Here is a 12,190-nt window from a genome sequence, read left to right on the forward strand (position 1 = left end):
TCTTGAAGATGCTGGTAGGATTTCCCCTTCTTCTACTGTTTTCTCTTTGCTTTCCACTATACAAAGTCTAATCTGGGACAGAAAAGATCCATTCTTTATAGGACATATCAGGGCACATACAGGATTGCCTGGAGCCCTTAGTTTGGGCAATGATTTAGCAGATAAAACTACACATGACATACATATTTTCTCTACACTAGAAGAAGCTATAAATTTTCATAAAAAGTTCCATGTCAATGCTAATACTTTACAAAAGCGTTTAAAAATAACTAAGGAACAAGCTAGACAAATAATAAAACAATGTCAAAATTGTGTGACCTTTTTACCACAAGTTAATCTTGGAGTCAATCCTAGAGGATTGATACCTAACCATATTTGGCAGATGGACGTCACACACTTGCCAGAATTTGGAAAATTAAAATATTTGCATGTTACAGTTGATACTTCTTCTGGATTTTTGATGGGCTCCCTTCATGCCGGAGAAAAAACTAAAGATGTTATAGCTCATTGCTTACAAAATTTTGCCACTGTGGGTGTTCCAAAACAGTTAAAAACAGATAATGCCCCTGGTTATACTTCTACCTCTTTTAAACAATTTTGCTCAACATTTGGCATTACTCATATAACAGGAATCCCATACAATCCACAGGGACAAGGCATAGTTGAAAGAGCTCATCAAACTATTAAAATGTACTTATTAAAGCAAAAAGAAGGAATTGGGAAGGGGTATATATTCCCCAAAGATAAACTTAAAATAACCCTTTTTAATCTAAACTTTTTAAATTTGGATTCATCAGGACTTAGTGCTGCGGAAAGGCATATGTGTCCAAAAAATGTACATAAGCCCAAGGTACTTTGGAAGGATATTCTAACAGGACAATGGAAAGGTCCTGACCCAGTAATTGTCTGGAGTCGAGGGTCTGTTTGTGTGTTTCCACAGGGAGAACAGCAGCCGATTTGGATTCCAGAGAGATTAACCAAGGTCCTGACCCAGTGATTGTCTGGAGTCGGGGGTCTGTTTATGTGTTTCCACAGGGAGAACAGCAGCCGATTTGGATTCCAGAAAGATTAACTAAAGCGATTTCTACAGACCAAAAAGAAGATGATTTGGCTCAAATCCATAACAACTGATATCCAAAACTCCAGTTTGGCTATTCTTACATCTGCAACAGAACCAGGATGCTTTTTTCAATATCTATTTTATTATTGCCCTTTGCCATATCATGAAGTTCTATTTTGTTTTTTGAGCTCATACAGACCTAGGTTAATGTTTTGCTGATCAGTTCTATTTTTTGACTATAGAGTTTTTAAACATTGCAATGGAGATTTCACCTGTAAAAAGTTATAAGGCCTTTACTATAATGTTATGTGTTGTATGTATTATATTATGTGTGCACACTTGTGTTTTGTGTTATATGTTTGAATGTACGTATGTCCATATATCATATATGATGAGCGCTCATGATAAAATGGATCCAAATATTTTTTTTTCATGTGATTTATATGGTTTAATTTAAATTGGGTAAACAACTGTTGAGGATTGTTTTAATATGTAAACAAAAAAGAAGGTTAACAGATCTGTTTGTTTACTTTTACCTTTCCTTTTCATTATATTTAATAATTCTCTTAAAGATAATGTAAATTGTTAAGAAAATTGTTTTCTTTTAGTGCCTTCTGTAGTGTTACATAATTTTTTCTTTAGCCATTATTGCCAGAATTCCTATCTTCATCCCAGTGCCGGTGAAGTCAAAGATAAAACCAATCTACAGCTTCTACAATAGCCATCACTGAACTGCTTGCAGAACTTGCCTGGACACATTGTGAGCTCACCTGTATGCATTCTGAACTATCTGTTGGTGCAGCGACTTATGGTAGTGTTGGGGTATTTTTGCTGATGATGTCACCGGTGGTACAATTTTTCAAAGGAGCCCTCAATTGGCTTAATGTCATGGCATTTTGCATCCTCCTCTACTAGTGATGGTCTAAAATTTGGGGGCCAACAGAGGTGAGGCAAAGAACCTCACCCCCCCACAGGTGCAAAGGCCTATCCACAAGTATGGCTGTATGCTGGACCGGTAGTCAGTGACGGGTATGATCCAATTGCAGTGGTACCAACCTAAGACAGGAGGCTGACGCCTAGAGGTCAGTTCATCCGATGACGGGTAAGGACCATATGTTGAATTGGACTGCCTAACAGGCACGGTCCCTAAGCCACATGCTTGTTGTTTAAACAGAGAGGGGGAGATGTTGAGAGCCACAGCCAAAGGGGCCCCAGCAAACTTCCAGCTGCCAGCAAACTTCCAGCTGCTGGCTGATGATTGGCTCACAGCGGCCCCAGCAACATCTAGCTGATTGGCTCCTCGGCCCCAGCAACATCTAGCTGATTGGCTCCTCTGCGGTGATGCTCATTGGGCTGTTTCCCTGCCCTTTCAGACCACGGAGCTGCTCATTGGGGGACTTTTTTGGCTCCGCCCACGTGACCCAGCCAACCGGCCTCAAGAGCAGGAGGATTGTGGGAGGTGGAGAGAAGCTGGTGGGGGAGAGAGAGGCTTGTGGAAAGCCGGTAGTGGCAGTTGAGGCTCTGAGGGTTTTTCCTGAGAGACTATTTTGTTTGTCGTGTGTGGTTCTAAAAATAAAGTTAGTTTCTTTTGACAAGTGGCTCCTGATTGTGCCCAGCCAGACTGCGGCAGAAACTGGAAATCCATATGCAACAAAATGAAACTGAATCCCTTTCTCTCGCCATGCACAAAAGTTAATTCAAAATGGATCAAGGAGCTTGATATCAAATCAGAGACACGCCGTCTGATAGAAGAAAAAGTTGGCTACGATCTACATACTGTGGGGTCGGGCTCCAAATTCCTCAATAGGACACCCATAGCACAAAAGTTAATAACTAGAATCAACAAATGGGACTTACTCAAACTAAAAAGTTTTTTCTCAGCAAAAGAAACAATAAGAGAGGTAAATAGAGAGCCTACATCCTGGGAACAAATCTTTACTCCTCACACTTCAGATAGAGCCCTAATATCCAGAGTATACAAAGAACTCCAAAAATTAGACAATAAGAGAACAAACAACCCAATCAACAAATGGGCCAAGGACCTGAACAGACACTTCTCAGAGGTGGACATACAATCAATCAACAAGTACATGAAAAAATGCTCACCATCTCTAGCAGTCAGAGAAATGCAAATCAAAACCACCCTAAGATACCATCTCACTCCAGTTAGATTGGCAGCCATTATGAAGTCAAACAACAACAAGTGCTGGCGAGGATGTGGGGAAAAGGGCACTTGTACATTGCTGGTGGGACTGCAGATTGGTGCAGCCAATTTGGAAAGCAGTATGGAGATTTCTTGGAAAGCTGGGAATGGAGCCACCATTTGATCCAGCTATTCCCCTTCTCGGTCTATTCCCTAAAGACCTAAAAAGAGCATGCTACAGGGACACTGCTACATCGATGTTCATAGCAGCACAATTCACAATAGCAAGACTGTGGAACCAACCTAGATGCCCTTCAATAGATGAATGGATAAAAAACTGTGGCATTTATACACAATGGAGTATTACTCTGCATTAAAAAATGACAAAATCATAGAATTTGCAGGGAAATGGATGGCATTAGAGCAGATTATGCTAAATGAAGCTAGCCAATCCCTAAAAAACAAATGCCAAATGTCTTCTTTGATATAAGGAGAGTAACTAAGAACAGAATAGGGTTGAAGAGCATGAGAAGAAGATTAACATTAAACAGGGATGAGAGGTGGGAGGGAAAGGGAGAGAGAAGGGAAATTGCATGGAAATGGAAGGAGACCCTCAGAGTTATACAAAAGTACATACAAGAGGAAGTGAGGGGAAAGGGAAAAATAATACAAGGGGGACAAATGAATGTCAGTAGAGGGGGCAGAGAGAGAAGAGGCGAGGGGAGGGGAGGGGAGGGGGGATAGTAGAGGATAGGAAAGGCAGCAGAACACAACAGACACTAGTATGGCAATATGTAAATCAATGGATGTGTAACTGATGTGATTCTGCAATCTGTATATGGGGTAAAAATTGGAGCTCATAACCCACTTGAATCAAAGTGTGAAATATGATATATCAAGAATTATGTAATGTTTTGAACAGCCAACAATAAAAAATTAAAAAAAAAAGAATCTGTGGTATAAATAGCCAAAGGATATTATTAAGTGTTAATAAAAGGTGAACTATAAAGCTAGGATATAGGGAAAATTAAATTCATCTAAAAAGATTACATATACTGTTAAACTATATAACATTTAGGTAAAGGTAAAATTATGAAGACAGTAAGATCACTGGTTGTCATAGGGTGGAATTGGGAGACAAGGATAGAGAGAACACAAATTTTTAGGGCAGTCAGTGGAAGTATTCTCTATGATACAACAATAGTAGGTAAATGCCACTAAACATTTGTCAAGAGTCACAGAACATAAAGTAGCAGATTAAACCCCAATGTGAAGTATGAATTTGGGGTAACAATACCGTGTCAATGAATTTCCTTGATTGTGACAAGTGTACCACTTTGGGCAGGATGTTAATAATGGGAGAGGTGGTGCATGTGTGGTTATGGGGTATGTGGAACTCTGTACTTTATGTTCATTTTTCTGTAAATCTATAACTGCTTCAAAAATAAATTTTATTAATCAAAAAGATAAACTAACAATTATTTGACACAGGAGGACGGGTGACAGGGTAAATTTACTAAAATGGTTAAGATTTAAGAGGGAAAATTCCAATGAAAACACTAGTATCAGTTATTCCTACTGGTAGACTGTATAGGCTGGTTAACATATTCATTTATATAAACCACGTTGAAAAACAAAACATTAATAGTTTCTTCTCATGGAAGATATGACCTGCAAGGAAAAAATGCATAGGGTTAATCAAAGCCATAAAGCATACCTGTATATAATTGCAATTTATGTAATCTTGAAACTGAATTAAAGATAATAATGAATTAATCTTCCTCCATGACAACAACAACAAAAAGAATAGAAAATTTCTTTATTTACCAAGGATAGAGATGGTTACCTTCCCAAATTGCCTTTATCCCTTTCCAGAAAAACATCTTTTTTGCTTACTGATATTTAAATAAGAAAAGAGGGAAAACAATTTAGGTCTCATTCTTTAAGGGAATTATCATATACCTTACAATGTTAGATAGCTAAAAAGCTTTGTCATTGTGCTAATAAAACTTTGAAAGAATTAAGAATATCTGGATACATATATTTTGAACCTATTTAGGAAACTTGAAGTTACCAATGTTTATCAAATCATAAACTGCCACATTTACCATAAGGGGTTAAATGAAGGGCATATATTGTGTTTCTGGTTGCATTCAATTAAGGATATGGTTCAAAAGCCAATGTTATATTAATATAATAGCTAATCATCACAGTGGTGACAAGATAATCAGAGGTAATCACCAAAAAGATGAAATATTAAATGCTACATAAAATCTTTGATTAGGTCCTCATCAAAAAAGCAAAAGTCATTATCTGAAATTTAAGTTATTAATAATCAAAATAGATGAAGAGATCAACTATCCATATTCCACACTATTCTACCCTGCAAATTTGTTTATTACATTAGCAATGAGGCTACATTGTGTTGTTGTTAAGTTTACATCAAACTACCAAGTTTTTTAAAGATACGACTGAAAGGTCAAAATAAATGATCTAGTTAAAATCATAATATATTAGGTATGAAATAATGATGCTTTTGAGATAGATAGTAAAAGAAATTAAGTTGAGAATGTGTCTATGTTCCTTTAACATTAAAAACAGATATTCTGATTCTTTGTATTGTTTCTTTAGGTTCTACTTCTTAAACTGTAGATGAGCAATCATAAAGTTTTGACAACTTGATGGAAGCATTCTTGAGCATAACCATCTCATAACCAGTGTTTTTTAATTTTGGGGTACCAAGCAAATTTCGGTCTGATGCCTTGGGGACCTGACTGGCAGAAGGAAGGAGGTATATTCATAACACTCTCTAGTCTTTGAAAGAAAAAATGTATATCTGATAAGGAAAATCTTCTCCTCCTTCCCAGAAATTATCCAAAAATAATTTATGACAAAATTAAAAATCTTTTTAAACCAATCTAATAAAATTCTAGAGGCAAGAATGTAATAATTTATTTTAATAAATTAAGATTAATTAATATAGATTAATAAACAAATATATTACAAGTATATTTAATTTAACAAAATAATCTTTATGTTCCATGCAGCCAAAATAATGAAAAGTAAAATAAGTTTAAAGATAATTTGGCACATTAGGTATGTAATTAGCTGTTCCTACTGGTATTATGTGGTAGTTGTTCATACAGAATTGACACCAGATTAGCAAGGGACAAATTGATGGTTTTATCGTCAAATACTCTATTTACTCTATTTTCGACATAGTTATCATTAAGTATGATATTTTAGCTATGGAGAATAAGTCTAGTGAATATGAGTTAACAGGGCTTGAATTTTTATATCAGAAATTTTGATGTTACATTGATTACCTTTATATAAAATAGTTTCCAAATGCCTTATTTTAGCCATAATGTTTTGAAGATATTTTTCAATGTAAAAATTTACTTGGATCTTCACAACTGTAACAATAGCTTGAAATTTATGAATTATATAGTCAATATCCAGATTGAAATTACTGTTTTATTTTAAATATTTTTTCTTTAATTTTATTTTAAAGAAACATTCCTCAGGCCTGCATAAGATAGCAGTACATGGATTAGCTTTAATTTCAAAATGCAGACGTTCAGGAATTTATGGTGAATATATTAGAAAGTGCTGTAATAATTTGATTAATGTTGGAAATGAAGTATAAGAATACTGTGAGACCTCAAGATTAGTTTTTCCAGCTGGGCTTTTCCTAGTCAAGGGCAGAATCAATATTTCATTTAGTGCAAACTTCCCAGTGAATATTCTGCCACTTAAGAAGGTCTATTAATCAACAGTGAATGAAACAAATTCCCATAGGAGATTTCAAACTGAGTCTGTAGATTAAGCTTTAGAAAGAGATTTTTTAGTACATCAGTTTTGTCTGTGTTATCACTGGCTAGACATGAAAGTAAGAACCCAACTGGGAAAATCTATAACTAATCCCTTTGTTGGTACCAAGGGGGTTACATAAAGTTCACTGAAACACACTGCTTAAAGTCTGAGTTTGTCCTTTCACTCACAAATCGATGTTTTATAGATTTCTAGATTTTAATCCTTTAAATAAATGAATTTCTTCTTTCAATTAATGAAAGGTACGTTAGACTAACTGATCTAAGTAAAATAAGTGGCATTTAGTTCAGAAAAGTTCATTTCAACATAAGAATTATAACAGTCAAATAAATGTACATATCTACACTATAAAAACAATTAATTTTCTTTCATTATTGATTATTTCTCATTAAATACTTCCTTTTAAACCAAAAAGCACATCTTAAGACAATAAAATATGAATATTATATTTATGAATATATAACAAATTATTTCAACATATTTTACCAGCAGCATATTTAATGCAATAAAATAACTTTCATGCTTCATATAAACAAAATAATTTTAAAAATTCAAAAATTATTTGGGACATTAGGTTTGTTTATAGTTGCTACAACTGGTAATGTATGAGCTGTATGGATAAAAAGTGATATCATATCAGCAAGAGAATTCAGGCTCTATTTGTCCAACATATAATAAAAAACCTATGACCCCTAAGGATTTTGTTTTCAATAATGAGCAAAAATCTTTATTTTTATTTGGCATCAAAGACTTGTTTCATATAGTGTATAGTGAAAATAAAAGTACTTATCTAAAAATAAACCATCAAATATTTTTATCTGAAATAATATCACTTGCCAAGAAGTGCCCTTTAGAAATAATTATAATTATAATTTTCATATTGGAAGTTTATATCTAAAATCTGGCTCCTAGCAATGAGGACTTAAACCTTGGGGATTAGTACCGTAAACCCTCATGGAAGAGTAGCACATCCCCAGAACTTGAGCTACTACAGCTAAATGGAGACCTAGACTGCTTCTATTCCAGATGAGAGAGTTCCCCCTCTTAGCTGGTCAGAGCCTAGCAGTATATTTAGGTGAATCTTCTATGAATAAATCTTTTAAATATCTGAAAACTTTGATTCTATCATAATTTGAAGTTGACTATTAGCGGATATTTCATATAGTCATTTGTCCCAGAGTTGTTGTTTTATCCCCCTCTCAAGAAACTTGTTTAATTTGATAAATACTTTATGGTACTATAGAGTTTGAGGACTCCAGTTTTAGAACTCAGGATGTTGATAATTACTAAGACTTGGCAATAATACAATTGTTAAATTATAGGGATTAACTTTTTTAATAACATGAATAAAATCTAAAAAAGTAATAGAAAAGGTAACACAGCTGAAACATGGATTTTTTAAGCCATTACCTATTATAATGTAATTAAGTACTGTAATATAGTTCTTCAAAATACTGTTGCTTATCTACAACATACAAGAAACTGTGTTGGTACTGTATAACCACTATAAAAATTATAGACAATTTACTTTCACTAAGAATATAAATTTTCAGATAATCAAGAGTCTTAAATTATTTCCTTTATAAAATTTAATAGGTATAAATGAAATTTCACAACTGAATGCATACTAAAGAAATGTTACAGTTCACAGTGAAGATGGACAACTAAGTACAGTTTGCAAAACTTAGTATTGTAGACAAGCTGCTAAATTCTCTGTGTAAATAAGTCCTTTAAAACATAAGGAAATGTATTCTTTTTTACCCTCCAGTCTAATTCCAAGTTCTAAATAACAATTATTTTATGCTTCCTTCTGTTCTCTTTTAAAAATTGCATTTTTGTTCTTATATGTAGCAAAGATAAAGAAAATTGTCATAAAATTTATATTCAAGATGCCCCAAACTCTATGGTTTGAATAAGGCTTACCCCTTCTGAAATTCATACTAAAGTTTAATCCCAGGTATGAGGAATTAAAAGGTGAATACTTAATCTCACTACAGTATTTAGAGTCCCCATGAAGAATGGTAGAGTAGATTTCAGAAAAGTTAGAGACCAGAACACCGCCGCCGCCCCCCACACACATACACATCCCTTGTCCCTTACACATGATGCCCTGTAGCTCTCTGCTAGTAAGAAGGCTATCACCAGATACAGGTCCTTGACCTTGACCTAGAACTGGGATCCAAAATAAACTGTCTCTTTTCTTCATAATTTAGCCAGTCTTTAACACTGTGTTATTAGCAACAGAAAATTAACTAATGTAGTAACCAACATCCTTTCCCCAGAAAATGAAGGGAGAAATAGCATATATGCTAACTTACTAAGGTTAAAAAAAAAAAAAAAAGAAGGAAGCCATGAGAAAGAAAAGCCATCTAGACACTTATAAGGACAGGGATTTTGTGTCCTAAATATCCTGAGAGCTATTTATTAGGTTAAATGATCTTATCTAGCACAGAATGAGTGGGGAAGAGTATGTTCTTACTGTAGGAGTTCAACTGATATACTTTTAATTGCCTGCTAAAATTACACCTGCAAATTGCCCTAAAATAACTTCTTCCCTGAGGGAAAAACCAACTTTATCTGACAGAAATAAGAAGGGCCTAAGATAATGCCAGGAATATATTTGGAATTAAAAATGTAAAATCCCATTTTGAGAACTACAGAATCCCAACTACCCACACTATTTCAGAATTTGGAGTTCTTCCTGATTTCTCTTTCAGAAATAAAACTCTTAAAACCAAAAAGGATCCTGGGGGGATGGAGGGACAAGATATATATATCTTGAATGGGAAAAACATAATAAATATTCTAATTTTAAAATAATAACATTTCTTGTGCTGTGAAAATAAACAGTGTAGAAAGTAGCCTATTTGTATGCTTAATACTAAAGAAAAGATTAGTACTGGTCAAACATCATATGTAAACGGAAAGACTACAAATAGTATCAAGGATAAAAACTCAAAAATATTACAAGAGAAAATAGATCCAAAGCTTAGAAGAGGTAGCCCATCTATTAAAATGAGAAAAAAATAAACCACAAAATATAAGAGTGTCCAATCCAAGGATTAGTAAACAATGTTCATTTAATGATTCAATCTAAGGCAAACATTATAACTTAGATTTTGTTTTGAGAATCATCTTTTAGTTTTTTGACATTAAAAACTATGCATTTGGACATATTATATATAAAGTATAGTAGTTTATTTCTATACCACAATTAATTTAAAAAAATGAAAATATATGTGTATGTGTATATGTGCATATGTGTATACATACACAGGTATGTGGTGTATGAGTGTATATATATTTATTTCTTCTAGCTCCAAATTGGAAAAATTTTCACAACAATTTGGGGTTACTTTCATTACTTTTAGCACTTTATAATACCTGTACTTGCTAATAACTTTTAATTTCATCACTTATTCTCTTATGTCTTATTATTTATGCTGTGGAAAAATCTCTCTCCAAAATACCATTTTAATTTTAAAATAAATACTTTTCAAATAACTATTCAAAATTATACTATAGTTTATTAAAAACAATAACACATTTTTATGTGCTGTGTGAGTAGCACTACTATGAAATGTTTTAATGATTTAACATACTTAGTCCACACAGAGTCTGTAACTATTCTCTAATATTCTTGTTCTTGACATTTCCTCTTCTAAGGTTAATTTGTAGATATGATGAGTTTTAGCTAATGGAAGCTGATTGAATTGATCACTGTCCTTTTAAGAGGAATGGTTAAATGTGAGTTGTGCATACCCCTTGTATTTTCCCCTTTATCACACCAGAGTCTATTAGCTTAAAACAAAAACAAAAAAACAGGTGTCATTGAAGAATGACATATAAGTGGAATGGTTAAATGTGAGTTGTGCATACCCCGTTGTATTTTTCCCTTTCTCACACCAGAGTCTATTAGCTTAAAACAAAAACAAAAACAAACAAACAAACAAACAAAAAAGGTGTCATTGAAGTAACATGACAACACATCTGAAGCAGTCTAAATTTGAGTCTTCTCAGATTGTACAGGCTGAACTCAACCCCATCAGATGTAACACAAGCAAATAATAAACTTCTTATTATACTGAAACACATTGACTTATGGTTTCTTTGTTATAGCATAATATATATTTTCCTATGGGGTAGATATAATTATTAAAATAATTTTGTACATGAGGAAACTAAGACACAGTAAACTTAAAATAACCTGCACATGACCAGTTAATATAGTAGCAGAACTAGACTGCACCTGAGCATCAACTTTCTCTTTTAAGAAAACTTTAAAGTGAAGAATATGCAATCATCTTGATTTGATCATTACTCAAAGTATACATGAATTAAAACACAAAATGTTATAACTCATAAATATGTAAAACTATTCTATGTTGTTCAGATATGAGATGTCCCCCTAAAACTACTGTATTAATGCAGGAATGTTTGGAGACGAAATGATTGGACTATTAGAGCTATAAACTGATCAGTACATCTACTTTGAATGGATTGAGTGGCAACTCTAGGCAAGCAAGGTGTGGTTAAAGAATGTGGGTCACTGAGGGCATGCCCTGGAAGGCTTCTTCTTCCCAGTGGCCTCTTTCCCCCATCCTTCTCTGTTTTTTGGTTACCATGAGCGAAGCAGTCCCCCTTCAACAAAGCCTTCTATAATGGTTCCACCTCAACTTGAATCCACAGAAATGGAGTTGGCCTCCCCTACTAACACCTCTGAAATCATGAACCAAAATAACCTTTTTCTCCTCTAAATAGTTTTTGCTAGGTGTTTTGGTCACAGTGATGAGATATGTGTTAGCTTCTTAGCTAAAACATATGTCAATCAAAAAACTTTTAAAATACCAAATATACAAAAAAACAAAATAAAACAAATTACAGTCAGGATATAATTAAAGTAGGAAGCTTAGTGATTAAGATGCCATTTTGTCATCTAAACAAATGTCTTTTCTATAAATGCAAAACCTAAGACAATAATATCACACTAAATTTGTCACATACTCAATGGTTTAGGTCATAATTATATTTTCAAATTTTCATTAATTCATACATATCCAAGAAAATTATGAAGATTTTTTAAAAATAATTTTATAAAACTTTTCAAAAATAACTTTAAATTATTTTAAAAATTATTTTTAAAATTAACTTCT

General features: G+C 33.6%; 1 protein-coding gene across 4 annotated transcripts in view; it reads right to left on the bottom strand.

Annotated features, from left to right (window-relative positions):
* Positions 1-12,190, bottom strand: part of Lrriq1 (leucine rich repeats and IQ motif containing 1) — a 199,146-nt gene that overhangs the window by 124,870 nt on the left and 62,086 nt on the right. The window lies entirely within an intron of this gene.

The sequence above is a fragment of the Marmota monax genome, unplaced genomic scaffold, assembly GCF_021218885.2.
Source record: "Marmota monax isolate L192 unplaced genomic scaffold, Marmota_monax_Labrador192_F-V1.1 WCK01_AAM20220418_F8-fsc00036, whole genome shotgun sequence".
NCBI classification, from domain to species: Eukaryota; Metazoa; Chordata; class Mammalia; order Rodentia; family Sciuridae; genus Marmota; species Marmota monax.